This window comes from Anabrus simplex, chromosome X (genome assembly GCF_040414725.1).
Source record: "Anabrus simplex isolate iqAnaSimp1 chromosome X, ASM4041472v1, whole genome shotgun sequence".
NCBI lineage: Eukaryota > Metazoa > Arthropoda > Insecta > Orthoptera > Tettigoniidae > Anabrus > Anabrus simplex.
Window position 1 is genome coordinate 134,368,363 of NC_090279.1, and position 10,830 is coordinate 134,379,192.

Below are 10,830 nucleotides of genomic sequence, written 5' to 3' on the forward strand. Positions count from 1 at the left end.
GTAAATCCTTTTCTTTTGGGAGATTGAATCTTGGTGTATTGTTTGTTTTGTGGATTTACCTTATTGTTGGTAAGGGTTCTCCGGTGGAGTACGTGAATTGATTATCCTTCTGGTGGGTCCCTGTATTGGTGGGGAAACCTTGGTGACGTTACGTCCTTTCTACTTATCCATTTTCAACGTTTTAGTTTAGCGTTTTGAACCATTAGTATATTGAGGTAAGTACTGTATTCTTAACATTTGAGATCCACCTTTGGAGTGTGGTGAGGTTAAGCTTACCTTGCCTGTGTCGACCTAATATGTATGGTGTTCTGGTGATTTTTGGTGCTGATAGTTTATTTGGTTCGGGACCTGTCTAGTTTGCCTAATTTGTGTTCTTGTGTAGTTTAGTTTGGAGGTATGCTCTAGACCTGAGTCTAAACTATAGAGTAAGTAGGCATCAAAAATTGCCATTACCAACAGGTTATAGAGTATTTATTTCCAGTCGAAACGTTTTAGTGACATGAATTTAGAAAAATATGGAAATATTTGTAATTTTGAAGTGCACCACAATTTTTCAATATTGTTATTAGGGTTCAGACACATATTGATAACTAGAGAAATGATTTTCTTTATTTTTGATACTGTAACGTCAACCCATCTTTGCGGACGAGAATACGGACCCATTTTTCCGGAATTAGTTTTATATCGAATAATTTCCTGTGCGTATCTATTAGTTTCAGTCACTAAATGATTACAGATAACATTGGAGAGAAACAAATAGAAATATGTCAGAGGAGGACTGTTTCTCGGATGGCAATTTCGTACACCTGCGTTTCGAAACTTGAACTTCTCTTCCACTTTTATTTTTGGCTCTGGAGGATAAACTCTTGTCCACTTCGATTCTGTTTGGTCATCTGCATTACCGTCATTATCATTATTATCATCAGTGGCTGGTTCATTGTGTTCCACATCATCGTCAATATCAGTGTCGAAATCACTTAGCCTAGGCTCATATAACTCGCTACTACCTGACAGATTATTGTCAAAATCATCGTCAATTCCTTCTAAAAATTCGTCACTATCACCTTCGCCGTCCAAATCAAACATACATTTACGAATTTCACTACTTCCTGATAATTCACTCATTTTGCGCCACGAAAGGAAATGCACATCGGACAACCACAGCATGCACAACAGAATGACCGTCTGCAAATCGTTCTCGTTATACCGAACACACTGTCACACTAAACTACTTCAGAATTGTAATGTGTTATAGAGTATGGTTTCCTCTTCAACATGATGCAAGATATGTCATAAAGACGTAGAATGTCATGGCGCTATCTGGAAATTAGTCAGCGCTGGCGTAATGCATCTCGATAGCGACTCTGCCGGTTGAGTAACAGGGAAATCATTCGCGATCGCGACGACTGCCAGTTCCAAGGTTAACCTCACATTACCTTATGAAATATTTTAAATGAATCACTTTTCCGACGACTTTGTCAATCTTTTGACGTTAATAACACTCAACCCCGACAATGACCTCGAGTTCAATCGTTACCTCATATAAATCGATCAGATTTCCCCTATTCGTCATGAGTTAAATACTCCACCTATGACTACTACCGCTAATCTATTTTGCTCTTTCTGATCGCCAGTCATTCGTTTCTATTCTGCGTCCTTTTCCCTTTTCCGACTGTTAAGAGTAAGCTCAACCTTGCACACATTTCCTTATAACTTTTCCATAGTTACTTAAAGTACTTTCTATCTATTTGCACCTCCTTATTTTGTGCTTGTTACCTTTGACTCGGAGTTCTATGTTTTTGACTGGGCAGTGATTGCCGGTTTAGGTTAGGTTCTTGTATATTAAGAGTGATATTGTTGATAATATTGTACTTTTGAAGCGTTTAGTCGTAACTTTAGTTTTAAGTCTCAAAATCCTCAACCTCGAGTCAAAGTTTTCTAAACTTGTTTAACCCTTTGTTGGCACATACTGATTCGTTATTTTTTCATCTTGAGCTTTCTCCAACTTCTCGATTTCTCTTTCCATCCACCCATTTGCATCCACACCCATTCCACCTTTCCCCCGGGAGAACGTCGGCGCTTGTTATTGTCTCGGGTATTTTATGTCCTTTTGATCACATGTTTTACTTGTTTCTTATGCCCTCTACTTGTATGGCTCTTCCAGATCCAACCCTCTTGTATGCAATGTTTATTTCCCTAAATTTTTCTCAGCATAGTTAATATTTGGAAAAAATCCTCTATCTCCCACCAGATTCCTTTATGTGTGAGATCGTGAATCCACTCATCCACGGCCTTCTTTACATTATCACTCATCTCGCTCTTCTTCAGGTATTTAATTCTTATGTCAATTTTTTTCTCTTCTATACTTAATTCTGATATAACAAAATATCATCTTCTTAAAAGTTTAATTCTCAAGTAAAGCTCAAAAAACCGAATGTAGAGTGCATTTCGTTCTAACAAAAAATGTTTCTTCTTCAAGTCTCGGATCCCTCTGGGCTATATTCCACTGCGCACAAAAGTGTTTAGTTATTATTATTATTATTATTATTATTATTATTATTGACATTAATATTAAACCTGTACTCTGTCACTGAACAGTAGCCTTCGCCTAACATACGGTCACCACATATTGCTAGAACAACCCCAAATGTAACAAGGTTTACCATTTTCCACGAGCTGGCGGGCAATCTGTTTAGCTGTTACATTCGCATGACCATCTCTAGCTGTTGGGTAACAACTCAGACGCTTAAGAGACCTGCAAAATTTCTGGCTACTCTTCCTTAGATCAGTCTCCTCCATCGCTCCCGTTATTAGATATCGTTTTTAAGAGATCTTCTCCAGCTTGGACGGAATCGGAGCTCAAAGGACCGTTGTCTAAGAGATCACGATAGTTTCTCAGTATTTCCCTAGTTTCTGTATATATTGTGCAGCCTCAGGGAATTGAGATACGAGAACAATGCTTGATGATATTTACAAAATCATCATATGATTAAGGAAAAAACACTGTATTCGGAATGTTTCCCTGCAGTGAAATGGTACATTTCTCCCAATCAGCATTCTTAAAATGATATCTTCTTCGAAGAGGAACTCATATTCTAACGATTTAGAGATAAGATGTATAGAAGACGAGGCCACAGAACTAGCTGCAAATAGAGGATTGTGGAGGCGGTTTGTAAATTCAAAGAGGGTCGCAGACTAAACGCTGAAAGGCATAACAGTCTGTAATGAAGATGTATGTAAAGGAACTGTCTGCGGTCAGATTGCAGCATATATCTAGCATAATATAGGACTCTGAGGGATTGCTTGACCCACTGATTTTGCTGATAACTGACATATGTCTCAGATAATGTAAGTTGATATTTGGATTATATCTAAGTCTTCATCTTGCACTGTTGAATGATGCTGGAAGTTTGTTATGCAGTAGAATTAGATCACACGAATCTGCTCATTCTAACCCAGCATCTCCGCTTTTGTCGCTACCTGGGTAGCCCCATGTTGCATTATGACTGTTGAAATCACCAACCACAAACTTCACATATTGATGCTGGAAGGCTACACAAATCTAAATACAGTACCTGGTGGCTTGTTAATTGAGCTCTACCGTGAGAGTTTCAGTGTCACCACAGGAGAGGATCTGGATGTTGAATAGCACTCAGGTTGTTCAACCACTAAACGTATGCCCTTGACTTTTGGACGGTGAAGATTCTAGTTTCGGTGAGTTTCCTGTACGCATATTATTAACGTGTGGAGAAAACTGCAAGGGTATATATTTTGTGTTGTCTTTCTGATTCATAGAATTAAGTCAGTAATAAAAATAAAAGAATCAAAATGCAAAATATTATTATGCAAACTTGCGTAAAATAAACCAGTAAACCCATACTTACAGAGAAAGACGATGAGCAGAAAATGGGAGTTGATAAGAGTTAAATACGGTCTGTGTATTCCAGTAACTTCTACAACGTAGTCCGGTGTATTTTTCTAAGTGTATGGCTGATTTTACCTTGTATTATTTTAGTGAAAATTTATCACAGTAAACTAAATTTTTGTGCTGAGAAGACACGAGGCGAAATTTACGATGCTTGCTTGTGTTAGAAGTGTCACATTATTATAACAGAAATGCTGTCATTTATTTTTCCCCCGGACGGGATGTTCAATTTAGTGCATTTCTCAATGAATTTGTTGAGACGTAATAAGGTATATGTTTGCAGTAGTGCTGTGAAATATAGAAGAATTTTAAGAACATTAAAATGCAAGATTTCATATCCACATACATAGAATCTGTTGTGTATGCAAACTGGAAAGTTTGATCAACTTGTAATTTGTAAACGTCAACAACTGTAATTGTTACCGAGGTTAGGTGGATCGCAGAGAGGTGAAAGAAGGTGCTGGAGTGAATGGGTCTATCTACAATATCACAATTAATATAAAACTTGAACTGAAGGTTGTATTTCTTCAAAACAACAAACTTAACAAATTTTCACTGGGTGACAATAACAGTGATATCCCAGGTACAAGGGAATTCAACAATTTTGGGCTTCAAGCCCTCGATTTATAATTTCTGAGCTACAAGCTCAAGTTAACGAAATTTACAAAATGAGGAATAATTTAGTCAAGGGCAGAAATCCCCTAATTCAAGAGCACTTGCTCCAAAAATTACAATATCTAGCATTCCAGAGGCACCCTTCACTATTACAAAACTCTGAAAAGAGCTTACATGCTCTCGATTTCTTACAGCCCACTCAAGGCAACATCACATTATAATCTTACACTCTCTGGCCTCACCAGGCACGGATTACAAATGAAAATAGTTTTACACAGGGGTATATAGTACCCAACCTACTGGGTCTTTGCCGATAAAGAACAGGTTAAATAAAGGGCCTGACACAAACTGAACGTAGGCGTACACTTGCGCTCTTAGATAATGAAACATTAACACCCTAACGGGCTCTGGGCACGACGAAACTGGGACTAGTCCCAAGCTACTGAAGTAACTCACATGGAAATAAATTTAATACATTACAGGAAGAAAACAGTTACAAAATCGTAGTCACCTCAAACCAAGATGAAGGGGTACTCGAGAGGGGGACTCACTCTCTATCCACGATTTACAGTTAAAGACTTTATGAAATTTACATTAGCCGAATGAAAATTTACATTTTAGAAAATCTTGTTACATGGTTAAAAAATTCGGACCTTCCCCTCGGAGAAGTCTGCGAAGGTAGCTACAGAAAGAGAATTTAGGAGGCCCTTACCTGGCTGATGTACTGCCTGCCGACGAATGAGGCGTCCTGAATCCTACCTAACACACACACACACACACACGCACACTTCGTAACTGTCCATAACTGTCGGTGGTAGATATGTTCTATTTGTCCATGTAATTATGAAACCATATGACTCAGTGAGACATGTTCCTAGTAGATTTCCAAGAGATAACAGTGTAGGTAATGCCGAGGTTTCTTTGTAAAAAGGCCCGAGGGAAATTCGTCAGGACGTAATGCTTTGAAATATGATAAGGTCCATGGTTTGTACATTGAACATGGTTCTACATCCAGAGGGATCCGTTGTTCACCTAATACCTCCATTAATACCAGTGAAATGCATGTCATATTCCACAGATCCCATTAGACTTGAGTTCATTCGTGAAGGCAATAAGGTTAACTGATAAATTTTATGATAATACAAGGATTTCAATGTAGATTTGTGCTATAGTAAAAGGCTGCCCGTAGCGATATGTTTTTGCTCACTTGTAAGCCAGTGGGGAGCGTCAGGTATAAACCTGTTTGACGAGATAACAGGTGTTCTCATTTATATGAGGCGGACCTTGTTCGGAAATAGAAGGTCCAATTACAATATTAGTGTCATTAAAATAAGCGGGGAGTTATTTGTATTCCAATTCTATTGCGTACGAAAATTATATAGTGGATTCTTAGAAACAGTTCCGAACATTTTACTTTGTATTCCAGTTTCCTTAACACAGTAATAGTTCATACTCCCACTGAGCATTTAAATAATTATTCTGGTGTCAAAAGGATGCCCTTAGATATTTAGGATTTCCACTTCTTGATATGATGACATAATACGCAAAAGCCGCCAAGCCCACACTGACAACATTTTCAGAAAGAGAGAAAAACCTGACTCTGCTTTACAATTTGTAGTTATCATGTGTGCATTGGGCAAGTGGCACTGGAATAATATGAGCAAAGAAAAATAAACGTATACCTATTATTTTCGATGTAAATGTGGATTTTATTTTGGACTTGGAGGATTTTGGTTGGAACATGGTAGTAATCATCAATTCAAAATTCTGTCATGTAGATGAATGAGAAGTTACGTCTCTGCAATCACGTATTTGGCATTAACAATGACGTATTTCAATAATAAAAAGCTTTTTAAAAATGTAAGCTCAATAATAATGTTTAATAGAATTAGTTATGGTTCACCAAATAGATCTTGACAATCGAAACACATTTGGGTGTTATTGGCACAATGTGTTTCAGTATGAAACTATCACCGGGCAAGTTGGCCGTGCACGTAGAGGCGCGCGGCTGTGAGCTTGCATCCGGAAGATAGTATGTTAGAATCCCACCATCGGCAGCCCTAAAAATGGTTTTCTGTGGTTTCCCATTTTCACACCAGGCAAATGCTGGGGCTGTACCTTAATTACGGCCACGGCCGCTTCCTTCCAACTCCTAGGTCTTTCCTATCCCATTGTCGCCATAAGACCTATCTGTGTTGGCGCGACTTAAAGCCCCTAGCAAAAAAATGAAACTATCCTGAACCTATTTTCAGGTGTAGAATAGAATGATTCATGGAAATGTTTGATATCGTGCAAAGTCAGGCGCATACACTGAAATGCATGACGTGGCTTCCCAGCTTGATTGCAAGTTGGATAAAGCGGCAATGACTTTGCAGAATATCTGTAACAATAATAAACATGATTGTCAGAATGGTGGTTTCACATTGTAGATTTGACTCAAAGCAGTACTAACATAGAGTATAAAATGTCATAGCTAAATATCTGAACATACATAACTTATCCTCTTTTCTATCTCATGTTTCTGGTTGTAGGATACGCTTTCTGTTTCCGACTTCTCCTTGGAACACATGGAGTTATTTTAACAGAACAATCTTCCATGTTATTAACCACTTTGTTCATCAGGCACGTTTCCCACGGCCGCTTCCTTCCCATTCGTAGGCCTTTCCTGTCCCATCGTCGCCATAACACCTATCTGTGTTGGTGCGACGTAAGCAAAATAGCAACAACACACATTAATTTTATTGGATGACCATGATAGCTGAATGTTGTAAATTGGAGGTTACTCAGATTCAATTGAGGGTCCAGGTAATTCATCCTATGCTGATGGTCATATAGTGGACAGCCTCAATTAAAAACGTCTGGCGATCACTTCCTGATATTTAGATGACTGTGAAACAGGAAGCATAATGCACAGTTGTTTATGGAGCTAAGTAGATTAAATCTCAAGATGTTGTTTTCTAGTTAATCACAAAGTGGTTTTCTATAAATAGCCCTTCAAGCTTTTTTGTGGTGGATATTACAGTAATTACATCCTGAAATCGTCCAGCCGCAGCGTTATATTAATGTTACTGACCGCATACCACTGTTTAGGCCATATTTATAAACATGCCCGTCGTCATATTTCATTGTTTTTGCTTGAACAAACATAGTCAGATAATGTAAGCATTGAATTTAAGTAAGCACCAGATTGTAATGTCTGGAAGTGACGAAGAGCCATTAACATCTCCTGATACACAAGAGTCGACTATTCATGCTGAAGGCCTCAAACAGGCAAATATCAGTTTGACATGGCGTAGAGGGTTCAGTATTCACTATGTCCCTTCAACACATGCCACTCTGAGATATAAGTGATGTTTAGTGACCTATTTGAGGTTCCAGTAGAGAAAAGCGAGTGGCCAATTCTCTGCCACTCGCTAAAGATGGAGAAACCTACGGACGAGTATACTGCAACTCTCGCATACGAACCCTTACTTACACACACCTCCTCCAGAAGTACGTGATCTTGATTAACAGCTACGGTCACTGAAGGGAACTTTCAATTTTCATTCAGAACAGGTTGACAGACACAATATTGTTGTTCAAGAGTTGCGGGAACAGGTACAGTTTTGAGCTACAGGTCGACTCATAATTAAAAGAACATGCCAGTTACATGTAGGAAGGGGAGCAAAGGTGTGCTTAGTTTTCAGCAACAATTTCTTCAATTGGATACCCTATTATGACTTCATTTGGCACTTACTTATTCCCTTGAAATATTTATTCAAACGTTTGAGTATTATTTCCTGCGCTTCTAGTCTTTTACTACCTGTCTCTGCCATATGATTCTTCTGTGTTCATACGGCTTACTTCTTATTCTTGCACCTGGACGGTTCTTCAATGAGTGTTAATGAGCACACTTCTACTGAAGTCCGAAAACAGAAAAAGCGTCGTCCATGGTGTCATGTCTGTGATTGATGAGGAGATAACTCACGAAATGTCCTTTGATCCTTCCGCACACGGATCTGGCATTATGTTACCAGAAGATCTAAGAGAAAATGGCACAAAGGGACGAACCCCTCTCCGGCGTACACTATGAGTGTGCCTATAAGTGCCGTTCTGGCTGAAGAACTTTTTCTTTTCTCTGCTGTGTGCGATCGCATGTTCCTGATTACATCTACAGAATTGGAGAAGGTCGTGCGGAACATCACACTCTCTTGCAGTAGTTAGTGGGATGTAAAGTAAAATACGAATAACAACTGTTCACATGTGCGGCTTGGGCCCGGCGGGCAGGATTTAAATGAACGCAACGCCCTTGCTCGAATCCTTCTTAGCTCTGTGACGAGAAACCCATTAAATTGGTTGTTTCCCCTCCACTCACCGTGGAGAGAACGATCGAAAAAGGAAAAAAACAACCCTGAACAGTGATTCACTTGGATCGTGAGTCGATGAAGAACGCAAAGAATCGCGCGTCGACATGTGAACTGCAGGATACATGAACAAGGACATTTCGAACGCACATTGCGGTCCATAGATTCCATTCCCTGACCACGCCTGGCCTAGGGTCGGTTGCTAAAACTGAACGCGGCATTGCGTACGAAGTGTGGGACCTGAGCCACACTGGAGAGTTGCCGCACTGCTCCGTGTTTTGTGGCAAATCGTTCGCACGCTGTTGGTGCACACCGGCGAGACGGCGCACCAGCGTCACTTCACGCCGAAATGAAGCCGCACAAGATTAAATAATAATGTTACGAGTACATGATCCTTTGAATATTTTAACGCAATACCGAACACTCGCGTGTCTTAACACACTTGTGCATTCGGGTGCGAGCTCTATGATAGATTTTTTGGCTGAAAAATTTGCCACGGACATTTGCGGTATGGCTTCTCGTCTGTGTGCGGCCACGTGTTGCGAGAGTACAATTCTCCCGGAGACATACTGCACCAGTGTTGCTATAAGAACGTGTCAGTCTGCAAATTCCCTACTAGGTTGTCTTTCCGGCTGGATTTGCCACGGACATTGCTTCAGTTCGGCTTATCACTCGTGCGTGTCCGCACGTGTCATTTACTGCTGAATGACTTGCCACAGATACTGGAGCAGTATGGCTACTCGTTTGTGTGAGTCCGCATATGATATGCTAGGTTGCCTTTCTGCGTGCAGGATTTGCCACAGACATCGCAGGAGTAGGGCTTGACGCCCGTGTGGGTCCGCACGTGTAGTACTAAATAAGATTTACTTTTGAAAGACTTGTCACAGACATTGCAACAGTGTGGCTGTACGTCCGTCTGAGCCAGCAAAAGATTAGACATACTACTTCTGTGAGTCCGCACGTGTCGTAGTAAATTAGATTTACTTTTGAAAGACTTGTCACAGACATTGCACCAGTGTGGCTGTACGTCTGTCTGAGCCAGCAAATGATTAGACATTGTACTTCTGTGAGACCGCACGTGTAATACTAAATGAGGTTTACTCTTGTAAGACTTGCCACAGACCTTGCATAAATGTGGCCTCTCGTCTGTGTGAGTCACCATGTGATTCGACAATGTACTTCTATGGGTGAAGAGCTTACTGCAGATACTGCAACAGTATGGCTTTACTCCTGTATGAATCCGCATATGTTCTGTCAGGTTGCCTTTGTTCGTATAAGACTTGCCACAGACACTACAACAGTGAGGCTTGTCGTCTGTGTGAGTCATTATATGTCCTCTTAGGATGCTTTTAGATATGAAGGATTTGCCACAGACGTCGCAATAGTACGGCTTATTGCCTTTGTGAGTCCGCACGTGTAGTGCTAGTTGAGATGTACTGTTGAAAAACATGCCACAGACCTTGCAACAATTTTGGCTCCTTTCTGTGTGAGACAGCATGTGCTTCGACAATGTAAGTCTATGCATGAAGGTCTTATCGCAGATACTGCAACTGTATTGCTTGTCACCTGTGTGAGTACTCATATGTCCTGCTAGTTTGCCTTTAGATATTAAGGATTTGCCACAGACATTGCACCAATACGGCTTGTCGCCTGTGTGAAGCCGCATGTGAATTGCTAGCCTGCTGTTCCTGCTGAAGGATTTGCGACAGATATTGCACCAATGTAGCACGTGAGAACGCATGTGGCTCGTCAAGTTCCACCAATTCTTGAATCTTTTATGACATACTGAGCATTCATTCGCAATCCCAATTGTATGTAACAGCATGTGGTCTGTCAGCATGTTCCTCTTTGTAAAGCATTTATGGCAAAATCCGCACTCTAGGAGCGGGTGGATCCTCAGGTGTCCCAACAAGCTGCTTCCGCTATCGAACAGCTTTCCGCAGTGAC

General features: G+C 40.3%; 1 pseudogene; it reads left to right on the forward strand.

Moving 5' to 3' along the window:
- Positions 1-8,926: 8,926 nt before the first annotated feature.
- LOC136886899 (5.8S ribosomal RNA) lies at positions 8,927-9,081 on the forward strand (annotated as a pseudogene).
- The last annotated feature ends 1,749 nt before the right edge of the window (positions 9,082-10,830 follow it).